This window comes from Carassius gibelio, chromosome B6 (assembly GCF_023724105.1).
Source record: "Carassius gibelio isolate Cgi1373 ecotype wild population from Czech Republic chromosome B6, carGib1.2-hapl.c, whole genome shotgun sequence".
Taxonomy (NCBI): domain Eukaryota; kingdom Metazoa; phylum Chordata; class Actinopteri; order Cypriniformes; family Cyprinidae; genus Carassius; species Carassius gibelio.
In genome coordinates, this window is record NC_068401.1 from 14,252,120 (window position 1) to 14,275,106 (window position 22,987).

A 22,987-nucleotide genomic window follows, 5' to 3' on the forward strand; every position below is an offset into this window, starting at 1 on the left:
GCAGTGTATATTGACTTTCATGTGAGATTAATAAAGAGAAAAGTGGCTTCTTTTCTCTGAAGTGTTACACGACTCGATTGTTACTGTTTGTTACAGAAAGAAGCAGCAGGGCTGATTGAAATGTGGGGATGTAGCTCAGTGTTAGAGCGCATGCTTTGCATGTGTGAGGTCCTGGGTTCAGTCCCCAGCATCTCCAAGCACTGTTTGCTGAGTTTAAGCAAAATAGTTTAGCATCTTTGCTCTAGTGTTACGCTACTGGATTGTTAGTGTTTGTTGAACAAAGAAGCAGCAATGCTGCTCATAACATGGGGATGTAGCTCAGTGGTAGAGTGCATGCTAAGCGTGTATGAGGTCCTGGGTCCAATCCCCAGCATCTCCAAGCAATGTTTAATGACTTTCATGTGAGATTAAGAAAAAATATGTTGCTTCTTTCCCCTAAATTCTTACATGACTAGATTGATAGTGTTTGTAAAAGAAAGAAGCAGCAAAGTTCTATGTTAAATGGGGATATAGCTCAGGGGTAGATTGCCTCTTTTGGATGTATTTGCCCAGCATCTCCAAGCACTCTTTGCTGAGTTTAAGCAAAATAATTTTGAATCTTTTCTCTAGTGTTACACTACTGGATTGTTAGTGTTTGTTGAACAAAGAAGCAGCAATGCTGCTCAAGACATGGTAATGTAGCTCAGTGTTAAATGGGGATGTAGCTCAGTGGTAGATTGCATCTTTTGCATGTATTTGCCCAGCATCTCCAAGCACTGTTTGCTGAGTTTAAGCAAAATAATTTTGAATCTTTTCTCTAGTGTTACACTACTGGATTGTTAGTGTTTGTTGAACAAAGAAGCAGCAATGCTGCTCATAACATGGGGATGTAGCTCAGTGGTAGAGCGCATGCTTAGCATGTATGAGGTCCTGGGTCCAATCCCCAGCATCTCCAAGCGATGTTTAATGACTTTCATGTGAGATTAAGAAAAAATGTGTTGCTTCTTTCCCGTAAATTCTTACATGACTAGATTGATAGTGTTTGTAAAAGAAGGAAGCAGCAAAGTTCTATGTTAAATGGGGATGTAGCTCAGAGGTAGATTGCCTCTTTTCCACGTATTTGCCCAGCATCTTCAAGCACTGTTTGCTGAGTTTAAGCAAAATAATTTTGCTTCTTTGCTCTAGTGTTACGCTACTGGATTGTTAGTGTTTGTTGAACAAAGAAGCAGCAATGCTGCTCAAGACATGGGAATGTAGCTCAGTGTTAAATGGGGATGTAGCTCAGTGGTAGATTGCATCTTTTGCATGTATTTGCCCAGCAACTCCAAGCACTGTTTGCTGAGTTTAAGCAAAATAATTTTGCTTCTTTGCTCTAGTGTTACACTACTGGATTGTTAGTGTTTGTTGAACAAAGAATCAGCATAGACGCTCAAAACGTGGGAATGTAGCTCAGTGGTAGAGCGCATGCTTCGCATGTACAGTATTGTTCAAAATAATAGCAGTACAATGTGACTAACCAGAATAATCAAGGTTTTTAGTATATTTTTTATTGCTACGTGGCAAACAAGTTACCAGTAGGTACAGTAGATTGTCAGAAAACAAACAAGACCCAGCATTCATGATATGCACGCTCTTAAGGCTGTGCAATTGGGCAATTAGTTGAAAGGGGTGTGTTCAAAAAAATAGCAGTGTCTACCTTTGACTGTACAAACTCAAAACTATTTTGTACAAACATTTTTTTTTCTGGGATTTAGCAATCCTATGAATCACTAAACTAATATTTAGTTGTATGACCACAGTTTTTTAAAACTGCTTGACATCTGTGTGGCATGGAGTCAACCAACTTGTGGCACCTCTCAGCTGTTATTCCACTCCATGATTCTTTAACAACATTCCACAATTCATTCACATTTCTTGGTTTTGCTTCAGAAACAGCATTTTTGATATCACCCCACAAGTTCTCAATTGGATTAAGGTCTGGAGATTGGGCTGGCCACTCCATAACATTAATTTTGTTGGTTTGGAACCAAGACTTTGCCCGTTTACTAGTTTGTTTTGGGTCATTGTCTTGTTGAAACAACCATTTCAAGGGCATGTCCTCTTCAGCATAGGGCAACATGACCTCTTCAAGTATTTTAACATATGCAAACTGATCCATGATCCCTGGTATGCGATAAATAGGCCCAACACCATAGTAGGAGAAACATGCCCATATCATGATGCTTGCACCTCCATGCTTCACTGTCTTCACTGTGTACTGTGGCTTGAATTCAGAGTTTGGGGGTCGTCTCACAAACTGCCTGTGGCCCTTGGACCCAAAAAGAACAATTTTACTCTCATCAGTCCACAAAATGTTCCTCCATTTCTCTTTAGGCCAGTTGATGTGTTCTTTGGCAAATTGTAACCTCTTCTGCACATGCCTTTTTTTTAACAGAGGGACTTTGCGGGGGATTCTTGAAAATAGATTAGCTTCACACAGACGTCTTCTAACTGTCACAGTACTTACAGGTAACTCCAGACTGTCTTTGATCATCCTGGAGGTGATCATTGGCTGAGCCTTTGCCATTCTGGTTATTCTTCTATCCATTTTGATGGTTGTCTTCCGTTTTCTTCCACGTCTCTCTTGTTTTGCTCTCCATTTTAAGGCATTGGAGATCATTTTAGCTGAACAGCCTATCATTTTTTGCACCTCTTTATAGGTTTTCCCCTCTCTAATCAACTTTTTAATCAAAGTACGCTGTTCTTCTGAACAATGTCTTGAACGACCCATTTTCCTCAGCTTTCAAATGCATGTTCAACAAGTGTTGGCTTCATCCTTAAATAGGGGCCACCTGATTCACACCTGTTTCTTCACAAAATTGATGACCTCAGTGATTGAATGCCACACTGCTATTTTTTTGAACACACCCCTTTCAACTAATTCAACTAATTGCCCAATTGCACAGCCTTAAGAGCGTGCATATCATGAATGCTGGGTCTCATTTGTTTTCTGAGAATCTACTGAACCTACTGGTAACTTGTTTGCCACGTAGCAATAAAAAAATATACGAAAAACCTTGATTATTCTGGTTAGTCACATTGTACTGCTATTATTTTGAACAATACTGTATGAGGTCCTGGGTTCAATCCCCAACATCTCCAAGCACTGTTTAATGACTTTCATGTGAGATTAAGAAAGAGAAAAGTGGCTTCTTTTCTCTGAATTGTTACACGACTGGATTGTTACTGTTTGTTACACAAAGAAGCAGCAGGGTTGATTGAAATGTGTGGATGTAGCTCAGTGGTAGAGCGCATGCTTTGCATGTATGAGGTCCTGGGTTCAATCCCCAGCATCTCCAAGCACTGTTTGCTGAGTTTAAGCAAAATAGTTTAGATTCTTTGCTCTAGTGTTACACTACTGGATTGTTAGTGTTTGTTGAACAAAGAAGCAGCAATGCTGCTCATAACATGGGGATGTAGCTCAGTGGTAGAGCGCATGCTTAGCATGTATGAGGTCCTGGGTCCAATCCCCAGCATCTCCAATCAATGTTTAATGACTTTCATGTGAGATTAAGAAAAAATATGTTGCTTCTTTCCCCTAAATTCTTACATGACTAGATTGATAGTGTTTGTAAAAGAAAGAAGCAGCAAAGTTCTATGTTAAATGGGGATGTAGCTCAGAGGTAGATTGCCACTTTTGCATTTATTTGCCCAGCATTTCCAAGCACTGTTTGCTGAGTTTAAGCAAAATAATTTTGAATCTTTTCTCTAGTGTTACACTACTGGATTGTTAGTGTTTGTTGAACAAAGAAGCAGCAATGCTGCTCAAGTTATGGGAATGTAGCTCAGTGTTAAATGGGGTTGTAGCTCAGTGGTAGATTGCATCTTTTGCATGTATTTGCCCAGCATCTCCAAGCACTGTTTGCTGAGTTTAAGCAAAATAATTTTGCTTCTTTTCTCTATTGTTACACTACTGGATTGTTAGTGTTTGTTGAACAAAGAAGCAGCAATGCTGCTCAAAATATGGGGATGTAGCTCAGTGTTAGAGCACATGCTTTGCATGTGTGAGGTCCTGGGTTCAATCCCTAGCATCTCCAAGCACTGTTTGCTGAGTTTAAGCAAAATAATTTTGCTTCTTTGCTCTAGTGTTTCACTACTGGATTGTTAGTGTTTGTTGAACAAAGAAGCAGCAATGCTGCTCAAAAAGTGGGGATGTAGCTCAGTGGTAGAGCGCATGCTTTGCATATATGAGGTCCTGGGTCCAATCCACAGCATCTCAAAGCAGTGTATATTGACTTTCATGTGAGATTAATAAAGAGAAAAGTGGCTTCTTTTCTCTGAAGTGTTACACGACTCGATTGTTACTGTTTGTTACAGAAAGAAGCAGCAGGGCTGATTGAAATGTGGGGATGTAGCTCAGTGTTAGAGCTCATGCTTTGCATGTATGAGGTCCTGGGTTCAGTCCCCAGCATCTCCAAGCACTGTTTGCTGAGTTTAAGCAAAATAGTTTAGCATCTTTGCTCTAGTGTTACGCTACTGGATTGTTAGTGTTTGTTGAACAAAGAAGCAGCAATGCTGCTCATAACATGGGGATGTAGCTCAGTGGTAGAGTGCATGCTTAGCGTGTATGAGGTCCTGGGTCCAATCCTCAGCATCTCCAAGCAATGTTTAATGACTTTCATGTGAGATTAAGAAAAAATATGTTGCTTCTTTCCCCTAAATTCTTACATGACTAGATTGATAGTGTTTGTAAAAGAAAGAAGCAGCAAAGTTCTATGTTAAATGGGGATATAGCTCAGGGGTAGATTGCCTCTTTTGGATGTATTTGCCCAGCATCTCCAAGCACTCTTTGCTGAGTTTAAGCAAAATAATTTTGAATGTTTTCTCTAGTGTTACACTACTGGATTGTTAGTGTTTGTTGAACAAAGAAGCAGCAATGCTGCTCAAGACATGGTAATGTAGCTCAGTTTTAAATGGGGATGTAGCTCAGTGGTAGATTGCATCTTTTGCATGTATTTGCCCAGCATCTCCAAGCACTGTTTGCTGTGTTTAAGCAAAATAATTTTGAATCTTTTCTCTAGTGTTACACTACTGGATTGTTAGTGTTTGTTGAACAAAGAAGCAGCAATGCTGCTCATAACATGGGGATGTAGCTCAGTAGTAGAGCGCATGCTTAGCATGTATGAGGTCCTGGGTCCAATCCCCAGCCTCTCCAAGCGATGTTTAATGACTTTCATGTGAGATTAAGAAAAAAAGTGTTGTTTCTTTCCCCTAAATTCTTACATGACTAGATTGATAGTGTTTTTAAAAGAAGGAAGCAGCAAAGTTCTATGTTAAATGGGGATGTAGCTCAGAGGTAGATTGCCTCTTTTCCACGTATTTGCCCAGCATCTTCAAGCAATGTTTGCTGAGTTTAAGCAAAATAATTTTGCTTCTTTGCTCTAGTGTTACGCTACTGGATTGTTAGTGTTTGTTGAACAAAGAAGCAGCAATGCTGCTCAGAAAGTGGGGATGTAGCTCAGTGGTAGAGCGCATGCTTCGCATGTATGAGGTCCTGGGTTCAATCCCCAGCATCTCCAAGCACTGTTTAATGACTTTCATGTGAGATTAAGAAAGAGAAAAGTGGCTTCTTTTCTCTCAATTGTTACACGACTGGATTGTTACTGTTTGTTACACAAAGAAGCAGAAGGGCTGATTGAAATGTGGGGATGTAGCTCAGTGGTAGAGCGCATGTTTTGCATGTATGAGGTCCTGGGTTCAATCCCCGCATCTCCAAACACTGTTTGCTGAGTTTAAGCAAAATAATTTTGTTTCTTTGCTCTAGTGTTTCACTACTGGATTGTTAGTGTTTGTTGAACAAAGAAGCAGCAAAGCTGCTCAAAACGTGGGGATGTAGCTCAGTGGTAGAGCGCATGCTTTGCATGTATGAGGTCCTGGGTTCAATCCCCAGCATCTCCAAGCTCTGTTTAAAAACTTTCATGTGAGATTAAGAAAGAGAAAAGTGGCTTCTTTTCTCTGAAGTGTTACACGACTCGATTGTTACTGTTTGTTACACAAAGAAGAAGCAATGCTGCTCATAACATGGGGATGTAGCTCAGTGGTAGAGAGCATGCTTAACATGTATGAGGTCCTGTGTCCAATCCCCAGCATCTCCAAGCAATGTTTAATGACTTTCATTTGAGATTAAGAAAAAATATGTTGCTTCTTTCCCCTAAATTCTTACATGACTAGATTGATAGTGTTTGTAAAAGAAAGAAGCAGCAAAGTTCTATGTTAAATGGGGATATAGCTCAGAGGTAGATTGCCACTTTTGCATGTATTTGCCCAGCATTTCCAAGCACTGTTTGCTGAGTTTAAGCAAAATAATTTTGAATCTTTTCTCTAGTGTTACACTACTGGATTGTTAGTGTTTGTTGAACAAAGAAGCAGCAATGCTGCTCAAGTTATGGGAATGTAGCTCAGTGTTAAATGGGGTTGTAGCTCAGTGGTAGATTGCATCTTTTGCATGTATTTGCCCAGCATCTCCAAGCACTGTTTGCTGAGTTTAAGCAAAATAATTTTGCTTCTTTGCTCTATTGTTAACTACTGGATTGTTAGTGTTTGTTGAACAAAGAAGCAGCAATGCTGCTCAAAATATGGGGATGTAGCTCAGTGTTAGAGCACATGCTTTGCATGTGTGAGGTCCTGGGTTCAATCCCTAGCATCTCCAAGCACTGTTTGCTGAGTTTAAGCAAAATAATTTTGCTTCTTTGCTCTAGTGTTTCACTACTGGATTGTTAGTGTTTGTTGAACAAAGAAGCAGCAATGCTGCTCAAAAAGAGGGGATGTAGCTCAGTGGTAGAGCGCATGCTTTGCATGTATGAGGTGCTGGGTTCAATCCCCAGCATCTCCAAGCACTGTTGAATGACTTTCATGTGAGATTAAGAAAGAGAAAAGTGGCTTCTTTTCTCTGAATTGTTACACGACTGGATTGTTATTGTTTGTTTCACAAAGGAGCAGCAGGGCTGATTGAAATGTGGGGATGTAGCTCAGTGGTAGAGCGAATGCTTCGCATGTAAGAGGTCCTGGGTTCATTCCCCAGCATCTCCAAGCACTGTTTAATGACTTTCATGTGAGATTAAGAAAAAGAAAAGTGGTTTCTTTTCTCTGAAGTGTTACACGACTCGATTGTTACTGTTTGTTACACAAAGAAGCAGCAGGGCTGATTGAAATGTGGGGATGTAGCTCAGTGGTAGAGCGCATGCTTTGCATGTATGAGGTCCTGGGTTCAATACCCAGCATCTCCAAGCACTGTTTGCTGAGTTTAAGCAAAATAGTTTAGCTTCTTTGCTCTAGTGTTACCCTACTGGATTGTTAGTGTTTGTTGAACAAAGAAGCAGCAATGCTGCTCAAAAAGTGGGGATGTAGCTCAGTGGTAGAGCGCATGCTTCGCATGTATGAGGTCCTGGGTTCAATCCCCAGCATCTCCAAGCACTGTTTAATGACTTTCATGTGAGATTAAGAAAGAGAAAAGTGGCTTCTTTTCTCTGAAGTGTTACACAACTAGATTGTTACTGTTTGTTACACAAAGAAGCAGCAGGGATGGTTGAAATGTGGGGATGTAGCTCAGTGGTAGAGCGCATGCTTTGCATGTATGAGGTCCTGGGTTCAATCCCCAGCATCTCCAAACACTGTTTGCTGAGTAAAAAGCAAATTTTAATTTGCTTCTTTGCTCTAGTGTTACACTACTGGATTGTTAGTGTTTGTTGAACAAAGGAGCAGCAAAGCTGCTCAAAACGTGGGGATGTAGCTCAGTGGTAGAGCGCATGCTTTGCATGTATGAGGTCCTGAGTTCAATACCCAGCATATCCAAGCACTGTTTGCTGAGTTTAAGCAAAATAGTTTAGCTTCTTTGCTCTAGTGTTACACTACTGGATTGTTAGTGTTTGTTGAACAAAGAAGCAGCAATGCTGCTCATAACATGGGGATGTAGCTCAGTGTTAGAGCACATGCTTTGCATGTGTGAGGTCCTGGGTTCAATCCCTAGCATCTCCAAGCACTGTTTGCTGAGTTTAAGCAAAATAATTTTGCTTCTTTGCTCTAGTGTTTCACTACTGGATTGTTAGTGTTTGTTGAACATAGAAGCAGCAATGCTGCTCAAAAAGTTGGGGTGTAGCTCAGTGGTAGAGCGCATTCTTCGCATGTATGAGGTCCTGGGTTCAATCCCCAGCATCTCCAAGCACTGTTTAATGACTTTCATGTGAGATTAAGAAAGAGAAAAGTGGCTTCTTTTCTCTGAATTGTTACACGACTGGATTGTTACTGTTTGTTACACAAAGAAGCAGCAGGGCTAATTGAAATGTGGGTATGTAGCTCAGTGGTAGAGCGCATGCCTTGCATGTATGAGGTCCTGGGTTCAATCCCCAGCATCTCCAAACACTGTTTGCTGAGTAAAAAGCAAATTTAAATTTGCTTCTTTGCTCTAGTGTTACACTACTGGATTGTTAGTGTTTGTTGAAGAAAGAAGCAGCAAAGCTGCTCAAAACGTGGGGATGTAGCTCAGTGGTAGAGCGCATGCATTGCATGTATGAGGTCCTGGGTTCAATCCCCAGCATCTCCAAGCATTGTTGAATGACTTTCATGTTAGATTAAGAAAGAGAAAAGTGGCTTCTTTTCTCTGAAGTGTTACGCGACTCGGTTGTTACTGCTTGTTACACAAAGAAGCAGCAGGGCTGATTGAAATGTGGGGATGTAGCTCAGTGGTAGAGCGCATGCTTTGCATGTATGAGGTCCTGGGTTCAATACCCAGCATCTCCAAGCACTGTTTGCTGAGTTTAAGCAAAATAATTTTGCTTCTTTGCTCTAGTGTTACACTACTGGGATTGTTAGTGTTTGTTGAACAAAGAAGCAGCAATGCTGCTCAAAATATGGGGATGTTGCTCAGTGTTAGAGCACATGCTTTGAATGTGTGAGGTCCTGGGTTCAATCCCTAGCATCTCCAATCAATGTTTAATGACTTTCATGTGAGATTAAGAAAAAATATGTTGCTTCTTTCCCCTAAATTCTTACATGACTAGATTGATATTGTTTGTAAAAGAAAGAAGCAGAGAAATTCTATGTTAAATGGGGATGTAGCTCAGAGGTACATTGCCTCTTTTGCATGTATTTGCCCAGCATCTCCAAGCACTGTTTGCTGAGTTTAAGCAAAATAATTTTGCTTCTTGTCTCTATTGTTACACTACTGGATTGTTATTGTTTGTTGAACAAAGAAGCAGCAGGGCTGATTGAAATGTGGGGATGTAGCTCAGTGGTAGAGCACATGCTTTGCTTGTATGAGGTCCTGGGTTCAATCCCCAGCATCTCCGAACACTGTTTAATGACTTTCATGTGAGATTAAGAAAGAGAAAAGTGGCTTCTTTTCTCTGAATTGTTACACGACTGGATTGTTACTGTTTGTTACACAAAGGAGCAGCAGGGCTGACTGAAATGTGGGGATGTAGCTCAGTGGTAGAGCGCATGCTTTGCATGTATGAGGTCCTGGGTTCAATCCCCAGCATCTCCAAGCACTGTTTAATGACTTTCATGTGAGATTAAGAAAGAGAAAAGTGGCTTCTTCTCTATGAAGTGTTACACGACTCGATTGTTACTGTTTGTTACACAAAGAAGCAGCAGGGCTGATTGAAATGTGGGGATGTAGCTCAGTGGTAGAGCGCATGCTTTGCATGTATGAGGTCCTGGTTTCAATCCCTAGCATCTCCAAGCACTGTTTGCTGAGTTTAAGCAAAATAATTTTGCTTCTTTGCTCTAGTGTTACACTACTGGATTGTTAGTGTTTGTTGAACAAAGAAGCAGCAATGCTGCTCATAACATGGGGATGTAGCTCAGTGTTAGAGCACATGCTTAGCATGTATGAGGTCCTGGGTCCAATCCCCAGCATCTCCAAGCAATGTTTAATGACTTTCATGTGAGATTAAGAAAAAATATGTTGCTTCTTTCCCCTAAATTCTTACATGACTAGATTGATAGTGTTTGTAAAAGAAAGAAGCAGCAAAGTTCTATGTTAAATGGGGATATAGCTCAGGGGTAGATTGCCTCTTTTGGATGTATTTGCCCAGCATCTCCAAGCACTCTTTGCTGAGTTTAAGCAAAATAATTTTGAATGTTTTCTCTAGTGTTACACTACTGGATTGTTAGTGTTTGTTGAACAAAGAAGCAGCAATGCTGCTCAAGACATGGTAATGTAGCTCAGTTTTAAATGGGGATGTAGCTCAGTGGTAGATTGCATCTTTTGCATGTATTTGCCCAGCATCTCCAAGCACTGTTTGCTGTGTTTAAGCAAAATAATTTTGAATCTTTTCTCTAGTGTTACACTACTGGATTGTTAGTGTTTGTTGAACAAAGAAGCAGCAATGCTGCTCATAACATGGGGATGTAGCTCAGTAGTAGAGCGCATGCTTAGCATGTATGAGGTCCTGGGTCCAATCCCCAGCCTCTCCAAGCGATGTTTAATGACTTTCATGTGAGATTAAGAAAAAAAGTGTTGTTTCTTTCCCCTAAATTCTTACATGACTAGATTGATAGTGTTTTTAAAAGAAGGAAGCAGCAAAGTTCTATGTTAAATGGGGATGTAGCTCAGAGGTAGATTGCCTCTTTTCCACGTATTTGCCCAGCATCTTCAAGCAATGTTTGCTGAGTTTAAGCAAAATAATTTTGCTTCTTTGCTCTAGTGTTACGCTACTGGATTGTTAGTGTTTGTTGAACAAAGAAGCAGCAATGCTGCTCAGAAAGTGGGGATGTAGCTCAGTGGTAGAGCGCATGCTTCGCATGTATGAGGTCCTGGGTTCAATCCCCAGCATCTCCAAGCACTGTTTAATGACTTTCATGTGAGATTAAGAAAGAGAAAAGTGGCTTCTTTTCTCTCAATTGTTACACGACTGGATTGTTACTGTTTGTTACACAAAGAAGCAGAAGGGCTGATTGAAATGTGGGGATGTAGCTCAGTGGTAGAGCGCATGTTTTGCATGTATGAGGTCCTGGGTTCAATCCCCGCATCTCCAAACACTGTTTGCTGAGTTTAAGCAAAATAATTTTGTTTCTTTGCTCTAGTGTTTCACTACTGGATTGTTAGTGTTTGTTGAACAAAGAAGCAGCAAAGCTGCTCAAAACGTGGGGATGTAGCTCAGTGGTAGAGCGCATGCTTTGCATGTATGAGGTCCTGGGTTCAATCCCCAGCATCTCCAAGCTCTGTTTAAAAACTTTCATGTGAGATTAAGAAAGAGAAAAGTGGCTTCTTTTCTCTGAAGTGTTACACGACTCGATTGTTACTGTTTGTTACACAAAGAAGAAGCAATGCTGCTCATAACATGGGGATGTAGCTCAGTGGTAGAGAGCATGCTTAACATGTATGAGGTCCTGTGTCCAATCCCCAGCATCTCCAAGCAATGTTTAATGACTTTCATTTGAGATTAAGAAAAAATATGTTGCTTCTTTCCCCTAAATTCTTACATGACTAGATTGATAGTGTTTGTAAAAGAAAGAAGCAGCAAAGTTCTATGTTAAATGGGGATGTAGCTCAGAGGTAGATTGCCACTTTTGCATGTATTTGCCCAGCATTTCCAAGCACTGTTTGCTGAGTTTAAGCAAAATAATTTTGAATCTTTTCTCTAGTGTTACACTACTGGATTGTTAGTGTTTGTTGAACAAAGAAGCAGCAATGCTGCTCAAGTTATGGGAATGTAGCTCAGTGTTAAATGGGGTTGTAGCTCAGTGGTAGATTGCATCTTTTGCATGTATTTGCCCAGCATCTCCAAGCACTGTTTGCTGAGTTTAAGCAAAATAATTTTGCTTCTTTGCTCTATTGTTAACTACTGGATTGTTAGTGTTTGTTGAACAAAGAAGCAGCAATGCTGCTCAAAATATGGGGATGTAGCTCAGTGTTAGAGCACATGCTTTGCATGTGTGAGGTCCTGGGTTCAATCCCTAGCATCTCCAAGCACTGTTTGCTGAGTTTAAGCAAAATAATTTTGCTTCTTTGCTCTAGTGTTTCACTACTGGATTGTTAGTGTTTGTTGAACAAAGAAGCAGCAATGCTGCTCAAAAAGAGGGGATGTAGCTCAGTGGTAGAGCGCATGCTTTGCATGTATGAGGTGCTGGGTTCAATCCCCAGCATCTCCAAGCACTGTTGAATGACTTTCATGTGAGATTAAGAAAGAGAAAAGTGGCTTCTTTTCTCTGAATTATTACACGACTGGATTGTTATTGTTTGTTACACAAAGGAGCAGCAGGGCTGATTGAAATGTGGGGATGTAGCTCAGTGGTAGAGCGCATGCTTCGCATGTAAGAGGTCCTGGGTTCATTCCCCAGCATCTCCAAGCACTGTTTAATGACTTTCATGTGAGATTAAGAAAAAGAAAAGTGGTTTCTTTTCTCTGAAGTGTTACACGACTCGATTGTTACTGTTTGTTACACAAAGAAGCAGCAGGGCTGATTGAAATGTGGGGATGTAGCTCAGTGGTAGAGCGCATGCTTTGCATGTATGAGGTCCTGGGTTCAATACCCAGCATCTCCAAGCACTGTTTGCTGAGTTTAAGCAAAATAGTTTAGCTTCTTTGCTCTAGTGTTACCCTACTGGATTGTTAGTGTTTGTTGAACAAAGAAGCAGCAATGCTGCTCAAAAAGTGGGGATGTAGCTCAGTGGTAGAGCGCATGCTTCGCATGTATGAGGTCCTGGGTTCAATCCCCAGCATCTCCAAGCACTGTTTAATGACTTTCATGTGAGATTAAGAAAGAGAAAAGTGGCTTCTTTTCTCTGAAGTGTTACACAACTAGATTGTTACTGTTTGTTACACAAAGAAGCAGCAGGGATGGTTGAAATGTGGGGATGTAGCTCAGTGGTAGAGCGCATGCTTTGCATGTATGAGGTCCTGGGTTCAATCCCCAGCATCTCCAAACACTGTTTGCTGAGTAAAAAGCAAATTTTAATTTGCTTCTTTGCTCTAGTGTTACACTACTGGATTGTTAGTGTTTGTTGAACAAAGGAGCAGCAAAGCTGCTCAAAACGTGGGGATGTAGCTCAGTGGTAGAGCGCATGCTTTGCATGTATGAGGTCCTGAGTTCAATACCCAGCATATCCAAGCACTGTTTGCTGAGTTTAAGCAAAATAGTTTAGCTTCTTTGCTCTAGTGTTACACTACTGGATTGTTAGTGTTTGTTGAACAAAGAAGCAGCAATGCTGCTCATAACATGGGGATGTAGCTCAGTGTTAGAGCGCATGCCTTGCATGTATGAGGTCCTGGGTTCAATCCCCAGCATCTCCAAACACTGTTTGCTGAGTAAAAAGCAAATTTAAATTTGCTTCTTTGCTCTAGTGTTACACTACTGGATTGTTAGTGTTTGTTGAAGAAAGAAGCAGCAAAGCTGCTCAAAACGTGGGGATGTAGCTCAGTGGTAGAGCGCATGCATTGCATGTATGAGGTCCTGGGTTCAATCCCCAGCATCCCCAAGCATTGTTGAATGACTTTCATGTTAGATTAAGAAAGAGAAAAGTGGCTTCTTTTCTCTGAAGTGTTACGCGACTCGGTTGTTACTGCTTGTTACACAAAGAAGCAGCAGGGCTGATTGAAATGTGGGGATGTAGCTCAGTGGTAGAGCGCATGCTTTGCATGTATGAGGTCCTGGGTTCAATACCCAGCATCTCCAAGCACTGTTTGCTGAGTTTAAGCAAAATAATTTTGCTTCTTTGCTCTAGTGTTACACTACTGGGATTGTTAGTGTTTGTTGAACAAAGAAGCAGCAATGCTGCTCAAAATATGGGGATGTTGCTCAGTGTTAGAGCACATGCTTTGAATGTGTGAGGTCCTGGGTTCAATCCCTAGCATCTCCAATCAATGTTTAATGACTTTCATGTGAGATTAAGAAAAAATATGTTGCTTCTTTCCCCTAAATTCTTACATGACTAGATTGATATTGTTTGTAAAAGAAAGAAGCAGAGAAGTTCTATGTTAAATGGGGATGTAGCTCAGAGGTACATTGCCTCTTTTGCATGTATTTGCCCAGCATCTCCAAGCACTGTTTGCTGAGTTTAAGCAAAATAATTTTGCTTCTTGTCTCTATTGTTACACTACTGGATTGTTATTGTTTGTTGAACAAAGAAGCAGCAGGGCTGATTGAAATGTGGGGATGTAGCTCAGTGGTAGAGCACATGCTTTGCTTGTATGAGGTCCTGGGTTCAATCCCCAGCATCTCCGAACACTGTTTAATGACTTTCATGTGAGATTAAGAAAGAGAAAAGTGGCTTCTTTTCTCTGAATTGTTACACGACTGGATTGTTCTGTTTGTTACACAAAGGAGCAGCAGGGCTGACTGAAATGTGGGGATGTAGCTCAGTGGTAGAGCGCATGCTTTGCATGTATGAGGTCCTGGGTTCAATCCCCAGCATCTCCAAGCACTGTTTAATGACTTTCATGTGAGATTAAGAAAGAGAAAAGTGGCTTCTTCTCTATGAAGTGTTACACGACTCGATTGTTACTGTTTGTTACACAAAGAAGCAGCAGGGCTGATTGAAATGTGGGGATGTAGCTCAGTGGTAGAGCGCATGCTTTGCATGTATGAGGTCCTGGTTTCAATCCCTAGCATCTCCAAGCACTGTTTGCTGAGTTTAAGCAAAATAATTTTGCTTCTTTGCTCTAGTGTTACACTACTGGATTGTTAGTGTTTGTTGAACAAAGAAGCAGCAATGCTGCTCATAACATGGGGATGTAGCTCAGTGTTAGAGCACATGCTTAGCATGTATGAGGTCCTGGGTCCAATCCCCAGCATCTCCAAGCAATGTTTAATGACTTTCATGTGAGATTAAGAAAAAATATGTTGCTTCTTTCCCCTAAATTCTTACATGACTAGATTGATAGTGTTTGTAAAAGAAAGAAGCAGCAAAGTTCTATGTTAAATGGGGATATAGCTCAGGGGTAGATTGCCTCTTTTGGATGTATTTGCCCAGCATCTCCAAGCACTCTTTGCTGAGTTTAAGCAAAATAATTTTGAATGTTTTCTCTAGTGTTACACTACTGGATTGTTAGTGTTTGTTGAACAAAGAAGCAGCAATGCTGCTCAAGACATGGTAATGTAGCTCAGTTTTAAATGGGGATGTAGCTCAGTGGTAGATTGCATCTTTTGCATGTATTTGCCCAGCATCTCCAAGCACTGTTTGCTGTGTTTAAGCAAAATAATTTTGAATCTTTTCTCTAGTGTTACACTACTGGATTGTTAGTGTTTGTTGAACAAAGAAGCAGCAATGCTGCTCATAACATGGGGATGTAGCTCAGTAGTAGAGCGCATGCTTAGCATGTATGAGGTCCTGGGTCCAATCCCCAGCCTCTCCAAGCGATGTTTAATGACTTTCATGTGAGATTAAGAAAAAAAGTGTTGTTTCTTTCCCCTAAATTCTTACATGACTAGATTGATAGTGTTTTTAAAAGAAGGAAGCAGCAAAGTTCTATGTTAAATGGGGATGTAGCTCAGAGGTAGATTGCCTCTTTTCCACGTATTTGCCCAGCATCTTCAAGCAATGTTTGCTGAGTTTAAGCAAAATAATTTTGCTTCTTTGCTCTAGTGTTACGCTACTGGATTGTTAGTGTTTGTTGAACAAAGAAGCAGCAATGCTGCTCAGAAAGTGGGGATGTAGCTCAGTGGTAGAGCGCATGCTTCGCATGTATGAGGTCCTGGGTTCAATCCCCAGCATCTCCAAGCACTGTTTAATGACTTTCATGTGAGATTAAGAAAGAGAAAAGTGGCTTCTTTTCTCTCAATTGTTACACGACTGGATTGTTACTGTTTGTTACACAAAGAAGCAGAAGGGCTGATTGAAATGTGGGGATGTAGCTCAGTGGTAGAGCGCATGTTTTGCATGTATGAGGTCCTGGGTTCAATCCCCGCATCTCCAAACACTGTTTGCTGAGTTTAAGCAAAATAATTTTGTTTCTTTGCTCTAGTGTTTCACTACTGGATTGTTAGTGTTTGTTGAACAAAGAAGCAGCAAAGCTGCTCAAAACGTGGGGATGTAGCTCAGTGGTAGAGCGCATGCTTTGCATGTATGAGGTCCTGGGTTCAATCCCCAGCATCTCCAAGCTCTGTTTAAAAACTTTCATGTGAGATTAAGAAAGAGAAAAGTGGCTTCTTTTCTCTGAAGTGTTACACGACTCGATTGTTACTGTTTGTTACACAAAGAAGAAGCAATGCTGCTCATAACATGGGGATGTAGCTCAGTGGTAGAGAGCATGCTTAACATGTATGAGGTCCTGTGTCCAATCCCCAGCATCTCCAAGCAATGTTTAATGACTTTCATTTGAGATGAAGAAAAAATATGTTGCTTCTTTCCCCTAAATTCTTACATGACTAGATTGATAGTGTTTGTAAAAGAAAGAAGCAGCAAAGTTCTATGTTAAATGGGGATGTAGCTCAGAGGTAGATTGCCACTTTTGCATGTATTTGCCCAGCATTTCCAAGCACTGTTTGCTGAGTTTAAGCAAAATAATTTTGAATCTTTTCTCTAGTGTTACACTACTGGATTGTTAGTGTTTGTTGAACAAAGAAGCAGCAATGCTGCTCAAGTTATGGGAATGTAGCTCAGTGTTAAATGGGGTTGTAGCTCAGTGGTAGATTGCATCTTTTGCATGTATTTGCCCAGCATCTCCAAGCACTGTTTGCTGAGTTTAAGCAAAATAATTTTGCTTCTTTGCTCTATTGTTAACTACTGGATTGTTAGTGTTTGTTGAACAAAGAAGCAGCAATGCTGCTCAAAATATGGGGATGTAGCTCAGTGTTAGAGCACATGCTTTGCATGTGTGAGGTCCTGGGTTCAATCCCTAGCATCTCCAAGCACTGTTTGCTGAGTTTAAGCAAAATAATTTTGCTTCTTTGCTCTAGTGTTTCACTACTGGATTGTTAGTGTTTGTTGAACAAAGAAGCAGCAATGCTGCTCAAAAAGAGGGGATGTAGCTCAGTGGTAGAGCGCATGCTTTGCATGTATGAGGTGCTGGGTTCAATCCCCAGCATCTCCAAGCACTGTTGAATGACTTTCAAGTGAGATTAAGAAAGAGAAAAGTGGCTTCTTTTCTCTGAATTGTTACACGACTGGATTGTTATTGTTTGTTACACAAAGGAGCAGCAGGGCTGATTGAAATGTGGGGATGTAGCTCAGTGGTAGAGCGCATGCTTCGCATGTAAGAGGTCCTGGGTTCATTCCCCAGCATCTCCAAGCACTGTTTAATGACTTTCATGTGAGATTAAGAAAAAGAAAAGTGGTTTCTTTTCTCTGAAGTGTTACACGACTCGATTGTTACTGTTTGTTACACAAAAAAGCAGCAGGGCTGATTGAAATGTGGGGATGTAGCTCAGTGGTAGAGCGCATGCTTTGCATGTATGAGGTCCTGGGTTCAATACCCAGCATCTCCAAGCACTGTTTGCTGAGTTTAAGCAAAATAGTTTAGCTTCTTTGCTCTAGTGTTACCCTACTGGATTGTTAGTGTTTGTTGAACAAAGAAGCAGCAATGCTGCTCAAAAAGTGGGGATGTAGCTCAGTGGTAGAGCGCATGCTTCGCATGTATGAGATCCTGGGTTCAATCCCCAGCATCTCCAAGCACTGTTTAATGACTTTCATGTGAGATTAAGAAAGAGAAAAGTGGCTTCTTTTCTCTGAAGTGTTACACAACTAGATTGTTACTGTTTGTTACACAAAGAAGCAGCAGGGATGGTTGAAATGTGGGGATGTAGCTCAGTGGTAGAGCGCATGCTTTGCATGTATGAGGTCCTGGGTTCAATCCCCAGCATCTCCAAACACTGTTTGCTGAGTAAAAAGCAAATTTTAATTTGCTTCTTTGCTCTAGTGTTACACTACTGGATTGTTAGTGTTTGTTGAACAAAGGAGCAGCAAAGCTGCTCAAAACGTGGGGATGTAGCTCAGTGGTAGAGCGCATGCTTTGCATGTATGAGGTCCTGAGTTCAATACCCAGCATATCCAAGCACTGTTTGCTGAGTTTAAGCAAAATAGTTTAGCTTCTTTGCTCTAGTGTTACACTACTGGATTGTTAGTGTTTGTTGAACAAAGAAGCAGCAATGCTGCTCATAACATGGGGATGTAGCTCAGTGTTAGAGCACATGCTTTGCATGTGTGAGGTCCTGGGTTCAATCCCCAGCATCTCCAAGCACTGTTTAATGACTTTCATGTGAGATTAAGAAAGAGAAAAGTGGCTTCTTTTCTCTGAAGTGTTACACGACTGGATTGTTACTGTTTGTTACACAAAGAAGCAGCAGGGCTAATTGAAATGTGGGTATGTAGCTCAGTGGTAGAGCGCATGCCTTGCATGTATGAGGTCCTGGGTTCAATCCCCAGCATCTCCAAACACTGTTTGCTGAGTAAAAAGCAAATTTAAATTTGCTTCTTTGCTCTAGTGTTACACTACTGGATTGTTAGTGTTTGTTGAAGAAAGAAGCAGCAAAGCTGCTCAAAACGTGGGGATGTAGCTCAGTGGTAGAGCGCATGCATTGCATGTATGAGGTCCTGGGTTCAATCCCCAGCATCTCCAAGCATTGTTGAATGACTTTCATGTTAGATTAAGAAAGAGAAAAGTGGCTTCTTTTCTCTGAAGTGTTACGCGACTCGGTTGTTACTGCTTGTTACACAAAGAAGCAGCAGGGCTGATTGAAATGTGGGGATGTAGCTCAGTGGTAGAGCGCATGCTTTGCATGTATGAGGTCCTGGGTTCAATACCCAGCATCTCCAAGCACTGTTTGCTGAGTTTAAGCAAAATAATTTTGCTTCTTTGCTCTAGTGTTACACTACTGGGATTGTTAGTGTTTGTTGAACAAAGAAGCAGCAATGCTGCTCAAAATATGGGGATGTTGCTCAGTGTTAGAGCACATGCTTTGAATGTGTGAGGTCCTGGGTTCAATCCCTAGCATCTCCAATCAATGTTTAATGACTTTCATGTGAGATTAAGAAAAAATATGTTGCTTCTTTCCCCTAAATTCTTACATGACTAGATTGATATTGTTTGTAAAAGAAAGAAGCAGAGAAGTTCTATGTTAAATGGGGATGTAGCTCAGAGGTACATTGCCTCTTTTGCATGTATTTGCCCAGCATCTCCAAGCACTGTTTGCTGAGTTTAAGCAAAATAATTTTGCTTCTTGTCTCTATTGTTACACTACTGGATTGTTATTGTTTGTTGAACAAAGAAGCAGCAGGGCTGATTGAAATGTGGGGATGTAGCTCAGTGGTAGAGCACATGCTTTGCTTGTATGAGGTCCTGGGTTCAATCCCCAGCATCTCCGAGCACTGTTTAATGACTTTCATGTGAGATTAAGAAAGAGAAAAGTGGCTTCTTTTCTCTGAATTGTTACACGACTGGATTGTTACTGTTTGTTACACAAAGGAGCAGCAGGGCTGACTGAAATGTGGGGATGTAGCTCAGTGGTAGAGCGCATGCTTTGCATGTATGAGGTCCTGGGTTCAATCCCCAGCATCTCCAAGCACTGTTTAATGCCTTTCATGTGAGATTAAGAAAGAGAAAAGTGGCTTCTTCTCTATGAAGTGTTACACGACTCGATTGTTACTGTTTGTTACACAAAGAAGCAGCAGGGCTGATTGAAATGTGGGGATGTAGCTCAGTGGTAGAGCGCATGCTTTGCATGTATGAGGTCCTGGTTTCAATCCCTAGCATCTCCAAGCACTGTTTGCTGAGTTTAAGCAAAATAATTTTGCTTCTTTGCTCTAGTGTTACACTACTGGATTGTTAGTGTTTGTTGAACAAAGAAGCAGCAATGCTGCTCATAACATGGGGATGTAGCTCAGTGTTAGAGCACATGCTTAGCATGTATGAGGTCCTGGGTCCAATCCCCAGCATCTCCAAGCAATGTTTAATGACTTTCATGTGAGATTAAGAAAAAATATGTTGCTTCTTTCCCCTAAATTCTTACATGACTAGATTGATAGTGTTTGTAAAAGAAAGAAGCAGCAAAGTTCTATGTTAAATGGGGATGTAGCTCAGAGGTAGATTGCCTCTTTTGCATGTATTTGCCCAGCATCCCCAAGCACTGTTTGCTGAGTTTAAGCAAAATAGTTTTGCTTCTTTGCTCTAGTGTTACACTACTGGATTGTTAGTGTTTGTTGAACAAAGAAGCAGCAATGCTGCTCAAAATATGGGGATGTAGCTCAGTGTTAGAGCACATGCTTTGCATGTGTGAGGTCCTGGGTTCAATCCCCAGCATCTCCAAGCACTGTTTGCTGAGTTTAAGCAAAATAATTTTGCTTCTTTGCTCTAGTGTTTCACTACTGGATTTTTAGTGTTTGTTGAACAAAGAAGCAGCAATACTACTCAAAAAGTGGGGATGTAGCTCAGTGGTAGAGCGCATGCTTCGCATGTATGAGGTCCTGGGTTCAATCCCCAGCATCTCCAAACTCTGTTTAAAAACTTTCATGTGAGATTAAGAAAGAGAAAAGTGGATTCTTTTCTCTGAAGTGTTACACGACTCGATTGTTACTGTTTGTTACACAAAGAAGCAGCAGGGATGATCGAAATGTGGGGATGTAGCTCAGTGGTAGAGCGCATGCTTTGCATGTATGAGGTCCTGGGTTCAATCCCCAGCATCTCCAAACACTGTTTGCTGAGTTTAAGCAAAATAATTTTGCTTCTTTGCTCTAGTGTTTCACTACTGGATTGTTAGTGTTTGTTGAACAAAGAAGCAGCAATGCTGCTTAAAAAGTGGGGATGTAGCTCAGTGGATGTAGCTCCAAGCACTTTTGAATTACTTTAATGTGAGATTAAGAAAGAGAAAAGTGGCTTCTTTTCTCTGAAGTGTTACACGACTCGATTGTTACTGTTTGTTACACAAAGAAGCAGCAGGGAGGATGGAAATGTGGGGATGTAGCTCAGTGGTAGAGCGCATGCTTTGCATGTATGAGGTCCTGGGTTCAATCCCCAGCATCTCCAAGCACTGTTGAATGACTTTCATGTGAGATTAAGAAAGAGAAAAGTGGCTTCTTTTCTCTGAAGTGTTACACGACTCGATTGTTACTGTTTGTTACACAAAGAAGCAGCAGGGCTGATTGAAATGTGGGGATGTAGCTCAGTGGTAGAGCGCATGCTTTGCATGTATGAGGTCCTGGGTTCAATACCCAGCATCTCCAAGCACTGTTTGCTGTGTTTAAGCAAAATAGTTTAGCTTCTTTGCTCTAGTGTTACACTACTGGATTGTTAGTGTTTGTTGAACAAAGAAGCAGCAATGCTGCTCATAACATGGGGATGTAGCTCAGTGGTAGAGCGCATGCTTAGCATGTATGAGGTCCTGGGTCCAATCCCCAGCATCTCCAAGCAATGTTTAATGACTTTCATGTGAGATTAAGAAAAAATATGTTGCTTCTTTCCTCTAAATTCTTACATGACTAGATTGATAGTGTTTGTAAAAGAAAGAAGCAGCAAAGTTCTATGTTAAATGGGGATGTAGCTCAGAGGTAGATTGCCTCTTTTGCATGTATTTGCCCAGCATCCCCAAGCACTGTTTGCTGAGTTTAAGCAAAATAATTTTGCTTCTTTGCTCTAGTGTTACACTACTGGATTGTTAGTGTTTGTTGAACAAAGAAGCAGCAATGCTGCTCAAAATATGGGGATGTAGCTCAGTGTTAGAGCGCATGCTTCACATGTATGAGGTCCTGGGTTCAATCCCCAGCATCTCCAATCGATGTTTAATGACTTTCATGTGAGATTAAGAAAAAATATGTTGCTTCTTTCCCCTAAATTCTTACATGACTAGATTGATAGTGTTTGTAAAAGAAAGAAGCAGAGAAGTTCTATGTTAAATGGGGATGTAGCTCAGAGGTAGATTGCCTCTTTTGCATGTATATGCCCAGCATCCCCAAGCACTGTTTGCTGAGTTTAAGCAAAATTATTTTGAATCTTTTCTCTAGTGTTACACTACTGGATTGTCAGTGTTTGTTGAACAAAGAAGCAGCAATGCTGCTCAAGACATGGGAATGTAGCTTAGTGTTAAATGGAGATGTAGCTCAGTGGTAGATTGCATCTTTTGCATGTATTTGCCCAGCATCTCCAAGCACTGTTTGCTGAGTTTAAGCAAAATAATTTTGCTTCTTTGCTCTATTGTTACACTACTGGATTGTTATTGTGGCTTCTTTTCTCTGAATTGTTACACGACTGGATTGTTACTGTTTGTTACACAAAGAAGCAGCAGGGCTGACTGAAATGTGGGGATGTAGCTCAGTGGTAGAGCGCATGCTTTGCATGTATGAGGTCCTGGGTTCAATCCCCAGCATCTCCAAACACTGTTTGCTGAGTTTAAGCAAAATAGTTTAGCTTCTTTGCTCTAGTGTTACACTACTGGATTGTTAGTGTTTGTTGAACAAAGAAGCAGCAATGCTGCTCATAACATGGGGGATGTAGCTCAGTGGTAGAGCGCATGCTTAGCATGTGTGAGGTCCTGGGTCCAATCCCCAGCATCTCCAAGCAATGTTTAGTGATTTTCATGTGAGATTAAGAAAAAATATGTTGCTTCTTTCCCCTAAATTCTTACATGACTAGATTGATAGTGTTTGTAAAAGAAAGAAGCAGCAAAGTTCTATGTTAAATGGGGATGTAGCTCAGAGGTAGATTGCCTCTTTTGCATGTATTTGCCCAGCATCCCCAAGCACTGTTTGCTGAGTTTAAGCAAAATAATTTTGCTTCTTTGCTCTAGTGTTACACTACTGGATTGTTAGTGTTTGTTGAACAAAGAAGCAGCAATGCTGCTCAAAATATGGGGATGTAGCTCAGTGTTAGAGCACATGCTTTGCATGTGTGAGGTCCTGGGTTCAATCCCCAGCATCTCCAAGCACTGTTTGCTGTGTTTAAGCAAAATAATTTTGCTTCTTTGCTCTAGTGTTTCACTACTGGATTTTTAGTGTTTGTTGAACAAAGAAGCAGCAATACTGCTCAAAAAGTGGGGATGTAGCTCAGTGGTAGAGCGCATGCTTCGCATGTATGAGGTCCTGGGTTCAATCCCCAGCATC

General features: G+C 41.0%; 66 non-coding genes across 66 annotated transcripts in view; all 66 read left to right on the forward strand.

Moving 5' to 3' along the window:
• The first annotated feature begins 307 nt into the window (after positions 1-307).
• On the forward strand, positions 308-379 carry trnaa-agc (transfer RNA alanine (anticodon AGC)). Its single transcript has one exon. It is a non-coding gene; the product is annotated as a tRNA-Ala (tRNA).
• A 483-nt stretch (positions 380-862) lies between these two features.
• trnaa-agc (transfer RNA alanine (anticodon AGC)) lies at positions 863-934 on the forward strand. Its single transcript has one exon. It is a non-coding gene; the product is annotated as a tRNA-Ala (tRNA).
• Positions 935-3,245: 2,311 nt separating this feature from the next.
• Positions 3,246-3,317, forward strand: trnaa-ugc (transfer RNA alanine (anticodon UGC)). Its single transcript has one exon. It is a non-coding gene; the product is annotated as a tRNA-Ala (tRNA).
• Positions 3,318-3,428: 111 nt separating this feature from the next.
• Positions 3,429-3,500, forward strand: trnaa-agc (transfer RNA alanine (anticodon AGC)). Its single transcript has one exon. It is a non-coding gene; the product is annotated as a tRNA-Ala (tRNA).
• Positions 3,501-4,363: 863 nt separating this feature from the next.
• Positions 4,364-4,435, forward strand: trnaa-ugc (transfer RNA alanine (anticodon UGC)). The gene has a single exon. It is a non-coding gene; the product is annotated as a tRNA-Ala (tRNA).
• A 111-nt stretch (positions 4,436-4,546) lies between these two features.
• Positions 4,547-4,618, forward strand: trnaa-agc (transfer RNA alanine (anticodon AGC)). Its single transcript has one exon. It is a non-coding gene; the product is annotated as a tRNA-Ala (tRNA).
• An 847-nt stretch (positions 4,619-5,465) lies between these two features.
• trnaa-cgc (transfer RNA alanine (anticodon CGC)) lies at positions 5,466-5,537 on the forward strand. Its single transcript has one exon. It is a non-coding gene; the product is annotated as a tRNA-Ala (tRNA).
• Positions 5,538-5,662: 125 nt separating this feature from the next.
• On the forward strand, positions 5,663-5,733 carry trnaa-ugc (transfer RNA alanine (anticodon UGC)). The gene has a single exon. It is a non-coding gene; the product is annotated as a tRNA-Ala (tRNA).
• A 111-nt stretch (positions 5,734-5,844) lies between these two features.
• Positions 5,845-5,916, forward strand: trnaa-ugc (transfer RNA alanine (anticodon UGC)). The gene has a single exon. It is a non-coding gene; the product is annotated as a tRNA-Ala (tRNA).
• An 862-nt stretch (positions 5,917-6,778) lies between these two features.
• trnaa-ugc (transfer RNA alanine (anticodon UGC)) lies at positions 6,779-6,850 on the forward strand. Its single transcript has one exon. It is a non-coding gene; the product is annotated as a tRNA-Ala (tRNA).
• Positions 6,851-6,975: 125 nt separating this feature from the next.
• Positions 6,976-7,047, forward strand: trnaa-cgc (transfer RNA alanine (anticodon CGC)). The gene has a single exon. It is a non-coding gene; the product is annotated as a tRNA-Ala (tRNA).
• Positions 7,048-7,172: 125 nt separating this feature from the next.
• Positions 7,173-7,244, forward strand: trnaa-ugc (transfer RNA alanine (anticodon UGC)). Its single transcript has one exon. It is a non-coding gene; the product is annotated as a tRNA-Ala (tRNA).
• Positions 7,245-7,355: 111 nt separating this feature from the next.
• trnaa-cgc (transfer RNA alanine (anticodon CGC)) lies at positions 7,356-7,427 on the forward strand. The gene has a single exon. It is a non-coding gene; the product is annotated as a tRNA-Ala (tRNA).
• A 125-nt stretch (positions 7,428-7,552) lies between these two features.
• trnaa-ugc (transfer RNA alanine (anticodon UGC)) lies at positions 7,553-7,624 on the forward strand. The gene has a single exon. It is a non-coding gene; the product is annotated as a tRNA-Ala (tRNA).
• A 113-nt stretch (positions 7,625-7,737) lies between these two features.
• trnaa-ugc (transfer RNA alanine (anticodon UGC)) lies at positions 7,738-7,809 on the forward strand. The gene has a single exon. It is a non-coding gene; the product is annotated as a tRNA-Ala (tRNA).
• A 491-nt stretch (positions 7,810-8,300) lies between these two features.
• Positions 8,301-8,372, forward strand: trnaa-ugc (transfer RNA alanine (anticodon UGC)). The gene has a single exon. It is a non-coding gene; the product is annotated as a tRNA-Ala (tRNA).
• A 113-nt stretch (positions 8,373-8,485) lies between these two features.
• trnaa-ugc (transfer RNA alanine (anticodon UGC)) lies at positions 8,486-8,557 on the forward strand. The gene has a single exon. It is a non-coding gene; the product is annotated as a tRNA-Ala (tRNA).
• A 125-nt stretch (positions 8,558-8,682) lies between these two features.
• On the forward strand, positions 8,683-8,754 carry trnaa-ugc (transfer RNA alanine (anticodon UGC)). The gene has a single exon. It is a non-coding gene; the product is annotated as a tRNA-Ala (tRNA).
• Positions 8,755-9,230: 476 nt separating this feature from the next.
• Positions 9,231-9,302, forward strand: trnaa-ugc (transfer RNA alanine (anticodon UGC)). The gene has a single exon. It is a non-coding gene; the product is annotated as a tRNA-Ala (tRNA).
• A 125-nt stretch (positions 9,303-9,427) lies between these two features.
• trnaa-ugc (transfer RNA alanine (anticodon UGC)) lies at positions 9,428-9,499 on the forward strand. Its single transcript has one exon. It is a non-coding gene; the product is annotated as a tRNA-Ala (tRNA).
• A 125-nt stretch (positions 9,500-9,624) lies between these two features.
• Positions 9,625-9,696, forward strand: trnaa-ugc (transfer RNA alanine (anticodon UGC)). Its single transcript has one exon. It is a non-coding gene; the product is annotated as a tRNA-Ala (tRNA).
• A 111-nt stretch (positions 9,697-9,807) lies between these two features.
• Positions 9,808-9,879, forward strand: trnaa-agc (transfer RNA alanine (anticodon AGC)). Its single transcript has one exon. It is a non-coding gene; the product is annotated as a tRNA-Ala (tRNA).
• An 847-nt stretch (positions 9,880-10,726) lies between these two features.
• Positions 10,727-10,798, forward strand: trnaa-cgc (transfer RNA alanine (anticodon CGC)). Its single transcript has one exon. It is a non-coding gene; the product is annotated as a tRNA-Ala (tRNA).
• A 125-nt stretch (positions 10,799-10,923) lies between these two features.
• trnaa-ugc (transfer RNA alanine (anticodon UGC)) lies at positions 10,924-10,994 on the forward strand. The gene has a single exon. It is a non-coding gene; the product is annotated as a tRNA-Ala (tRNA).
• Positions 10,995-11,105: 111 nt separating this feature from the next.
• trnaa-ugc (transfer RNA alanine (anticodon UGC)) lies at positions 11,106-11,177 on the forward strand. The gene has a single exon. It is a non-coding gene; the product is annotated as a tRNA-Ala (tRNA).
• Positions 11,178-12,039: 862 nt separating this feature from the next.
• Positions 12,040-12,111, forward strand: trnaa-ugc (transfer RNA alanine (anticodon UGC)). The gene has a single exon. It is a non-coding gene; the product is annotated as a tRNA-Ala (tRNA).
• A 125-nt stretch (positions 12,112-12,236) lies between these two features.
• trnaa-cgc (transfer RNA alanine (anticodon CGC)) lies at positions 12,237-12,308 on the forward strand. Its single transcript has one exon. It is a non-coding gene; the product is annotated as a tRNA-Ala (tRNA).
• Positions 12,309-12,433: 125 nt separating this feature from the next.
• Positions 12,434-12,505, forward strand: trnaa-ugc (transfer RNA alanine (anticodon UGC)). The gene has a single exon. It is a non-coding gene; the product is annotated as a tRNA-Ala (tRNA).
• Positions 12,506-12,616: 111 nt separating this feature from the next.
• On the forward strand, positions 12,617-12,688 carry trnaa-cgc (transfer RNA alanine (anticodon CGC)). The gene has a single exon. It is a non-coding gene; the product is annotated as a tRNA-Ala (tRNA).
• Positions 12,689-12,813: 125 nt separating this feature from the next.
• Positions 12,814-12,885, forward strand: trnaa-ugc (transfer RNA alanine (anticodon UGC)). Its single transcript has one exon. It is a non-coding gene; the product is annotated as a tRNA-Ala (tRNA).
• Positions 12,886-12,998: 113 nt separating this feature from the next.
• On the forward strand, positions 12,999-13,070 carry trnaa-ugc (transfer RNA alanine (anticodon UGC)). Its single transcript has one exon. It is a non-coding gene; the product is annotated as a tRNA-Ala (tRNA).
• A 111-nt stretch (positions 13,071-13,181) lies between these two features.
• Positions 13,182-13,253, forward strand: trnaa-ugc (transfer RNA alanine (anticodon UGC)). Its single transcript has one exon. It is a non-coding gene; the product is annotated as a tRNA-Ala (tRNA).
• A 113-nt stretch (positions 13,254-13,366) lies between these two features.
• Positions 13,367-13,438, forward strand: trnaa-ugc (transfer RNA alanine (anticodon UGC)). The gene has a single exon. It is a non-coding gene; the product is annotated as a tRNA-Ala (tRNA).
• Positions 13,439-13,563: 125 nt separating this feature from the next.
• trnaa-ugc (transfer RNA alanine (anticodon UGC)) lies at positions 13,564-13,635 on the forward strand. Its single transcript has one exon. It is a non-coding gene; the product is annotated as a tRNA-Ala (tRNA).
• Positions 13,636-14,111: 476 nt separating this feature from the next.
• Positions 14,112-14,183, forward strand: trnaa-ugc (transfer RNA alanine (anticodon UGC)). Its single transcript has one exon. It is a non-coding gene; the product is annotated as a tRNA-Ala (tRNA).
• Positions 14,184-14,307: 124 nt separating this feature from the next.
• Positions 14,308-14,379, forward strand: trnaa-ugc (transfer RNA alanine (anticodon UGC)). Its single transcript has one exon. It is a non-coding gene; the product is annotated as a tRNA-Ala (tRNA).
• A 125-nt stretch (positions 14,380-14,504) lies between these two features.
• On the forward strand, positions 14,505-14,576 carry trnaa-ugc (transfer RNA alanine (anticodon UGC)). The gene has a single exon. It is a non-coding gene; the product is annotated as a tRNA-Ala (tRNA).
• A 111-nt stretch (positions 14,577-14,687) lies between these two features.
• Positions 14,688-14,759, forward strand: trnaa-agc (transfer RNA alanine (anticodon AGC)). The gene has a single exon. It is a non-coding gene; the product is annotated as a tRNA-Ala (tRNA).
• An 847-nt stretch (positions 14,760-15,606) lies between these two features.
• trnaa-cgc (transfer RNA alanine (anticodon CGC)) lies at positions 15,607-15,678 on the forward strand. The gene has a single exon. It is a non-coding gene; the product is annotated as a tRNA-Ala (tRNA).
• Positions 15,679-15,803: 125 nt separating this feature from the next.
• Positions 15,804-15,874, forward strand: trnaa-ugc (transfer RNA alanine (anticodon UGC)). The gene has a single exon. It is a non-coding gene; the product is annotated as a tRNA-Ala (tRNA).
• Positions 15,875-15,985: 111 nt separating this feature from the next.
• On the forward strand, positions 15,986-16,057 carry trnaa-ugc (transfer RNA alanine (anticodon UGC)). The gene has a single exon. It is a non-coding gene; the product is annotated as a tRNA-Ala (tRNA).
• An 862-nt stretch (positions 16,058-16,919) lies between these two features.
• Positions 16,920-16,991, forward strand: trnaa-ugc (transfer RNA alanine (anticodon UGC)). The gene has a single exon. It is a non-coding gene; the product is annotated as a tRNA-Ala (tRNA).
• Positions 16,992-17,116: 125 nt separating this feature from the next.
• On the forward strand, positions 17,117-17,188 carry trnaa-cgc (transfer RNA alanine (anticodon CGC)). Its single transcript has one exon. It is a non-coding gene; the product is annotated as a tRNA-Ala (tRNA).
• A 125-nt stretch (positions 17,189-17,313) lies between these two features.
• On the forward strand, positions 17,314-17,385 carry trnaa-ugc (transfer RNA alanine (anticodon UGC)). The gene has a single exon. It is a non-coding gene; the product is annotated as a tRNA-Ala (tRNA).
• A 111-nt stretch (positions 17,386-17,496) lies between these two features.
• Positions 17,497-17,568, forward strand: trnaa-cgc (transfer RNA alanine (anticodon CGC)). The gene has a single exon. It is a non-coding gene; the product is annotated as a tRNA-Ala (tRNA).
• Positions 17,569-17,693: 125 nt separating this feature from the next.
• Positions 17,694-17,765, forward strand: trnaa-ugc (transfer RNA alanine (anticodon UGC)). The gene has a single exon. It is a non-coding gene; the product is annotated as a tRNA-Ala (tRNA).
• Positions 17,766-17,878: 113 nt separating this feature from the next.
• Positions 17,879-17,950, forward strand: trnaa-ugc (transfer RNA alanine (anticodon UGC)). The gene has a single exon. It is a non-coding gene; the product is annotated as a tRNA-Ala (tRNA).
• Positions 17,951-18,061: 111 nt separating this feature from the next.
• trnaa-ugc (transfer RNA alanine (anticodon UGC)) lies at positions 18,062-18,133 on the forward strand. Its single transcript has one exon. It is a non-coding gene; the product is annotated as a tRNA-Ala (tRNA).
• Positions 18,134-18,258: 125 nt separating this feature from the next.
• trnaa-ugc (transfer RNA alanine (anticodon UGC)) lies at positions 18,259-18,330 on the forward strand. Its single transcript has one exon. It is a non-coding gene; the product is annotated as a tRNA-Ala (tRNA).
• A 113-nt stretch (positions 18,331-18,443) lies between these two features.
• On the forward strand, positions 18,444-18,515 carry trnaa-ugc (transfer RNA alanine (anticodon UGC)). The gene has a single exon. It is a non-coding gene; the product is annotated as a tRNA-Ala (tRNA).
• Positions 18,516-18,640: 125 nt separating this feature from the next.
• trnaa-ugc (transfer RNA alanine (anticodon UGC)) lies at positions 18,641-18,712 on the forward strand. Its single transcript has one exon. It is a non-coding gene; the product is annotated as a tRNA-Ala (tRNA).
• Positions 18,713-19,188: 476 nt separating this feature from the next.
• trnaa-ugc (transfer RNA alanine (anticodon UGC)) lies at positions 19,189-19,260 on the forward strand. The gene has a single exon. It is a non-coding gene; the product is annotated as a tRNA-Ala (tRNA).
• Positions 19,261-19,385: 125 nt separating this feature from the next.
• Positions 19,386-19,457, forward strand: trnaa-ugc (transfer RNA alanine (anticodon UGC)). Its single transcript has one exon. It is a non-coding gene; the product is annotated as a tRNA-Ala (tRNA).
• Positions 19,458-19,582: 125 nt separating this feature from the next.
• On the forward strand, positions 19,583-19,654 carry trnaa-ugc (transfer RNA alanine (anticodon UGC)). The gene has a single exon. It is a non-coding gene; the product is annotated as a tRNA-Ala (tRNA).
• Positions 19,655-19,765: 111 nt separating this feature from the next.
• trnaa-agc (transfer RNA alanine (anticodon AGC)) lies at positions 19,766-19,837 on the forward strand. Its single transcript has one exon. It is a non-coding gene; the product is annotated as a tRNA-Ala (tRNA).
• A 292-nt stretch (positions 19,838-20,129) lies between these two features.
• Positions 20,130-20,201, forward strand: trnaa-ugc (transfer RNA alanine (anticodon UGC)). Its single transcript has one exon. It is a non-coding gene; the product is annotated as a tRNA-Ala (tRNA).
• Positions 20,202-20,312: 111 nt separating this feature from the next.
• trnaa-cgc (transfer RNA alanine (anticodon CGC)) lies at positions 20,313-20,384 on the forward strand. Its single transcript has one exon. It is a non-coding gene; the product is annotated as a tRNA-Ala (tRNA).
• Positions 20,385-20,509: 125 nt separating this feature from the next.
• trnaa-ugc (transfer RNA alanine (anticodon UGC)) lies at positions 20,510-20,581 on the forward strand. Its single transcript has one exon. It is a non-coding gene; the product is annotated as a tRNA-Ala (tRNA).
• Positions 20,582-20,846: 265 nt separating this feature from the next.
• On the forward strand, positions 20,847-20,918 carry trnaa-ugc (transfer RNA alanine (anticodon UGC)). The gene has a single exon. It is a non-coding gene; the product is annotated as a tRNA-Ala (tRNA).
• Positions 20,919-21,043: 125 nt separating this feature from the next.
• trnaa-ugc (transfer RNA alanine (anticodon UGC)) lies at positions 21,044-21,115 on the forward strand. The gene has a single exon. It is a non-coding gene; the product is annotated as a tRNA-Ala (tRNA).
• A 111-nt stretch (positions 21,116-21,226) lies between these two features.
• Positions 21,227-21,298, forward strand: trnaa-agc (transfer RNA alanine (anticodon AGC)). The gene has a single exon. It is a non-coding gene; the product is annotated as a tRNA-Ala (tRNA).
• Positions 21,299-21,590: 292 nt separating this feature from the next.
• trnav-cac (transfer RNA valine (anticodon CAC)) lies at positions 21,591-21,662 on the forward strand. Its single transcript has one exon. It is a non-coding gene; the product is annotated as a tRNA-Val (tRNA).
• Positions 21,663-22,188: 526 nt separating this feature from the next.
• Positions 22,189-22,260, forward strand: trnaa-ugc (transfer RNA alanine (anticodon UGC)). The gene has a single exon. It is a non-coding gene; the product is annotated as a tRNA-Ala (tRNA).
• A 112-nt stretch (positions 22,261-22,372) lies between these two features.
• trnaa-agc (transfer RNA alanine (anticodon AGC)) lies at positions 22,373-22,444 on the forward strand. The gene has a single exon. It is a non-coding gene; the product is annotated as a tRNA-Ala (tRNA).
• A 292-nt stretch (positions 22,445-22,736) lies between these two features.
• On the forward strand, positions 22,737-22,808 carry trnaa-ugc (transfer RNA alanine (anticodon UGC)). The gene has a single exon. It is a non-coding gene; the product is annotated as a tRNA-Ala (tRNA).
• Positions 22,809-22,919: 111 nt separating this feature from the next.
• The window catches only part of trnaa-cgc (transfer RNA alanine (anticodon CGC)), a 72-nt gene continuing 4 nt past the window's right edge, over positions 22,920-22,987 (forward strand). Inside the window, exon 1 of the tRNA in view lies at positions 22,920-22,987. This exon is cut by the window's right edge and continues 4 nt beyond it. This is a non-coding gene — a tRNA (tRNA-Ala).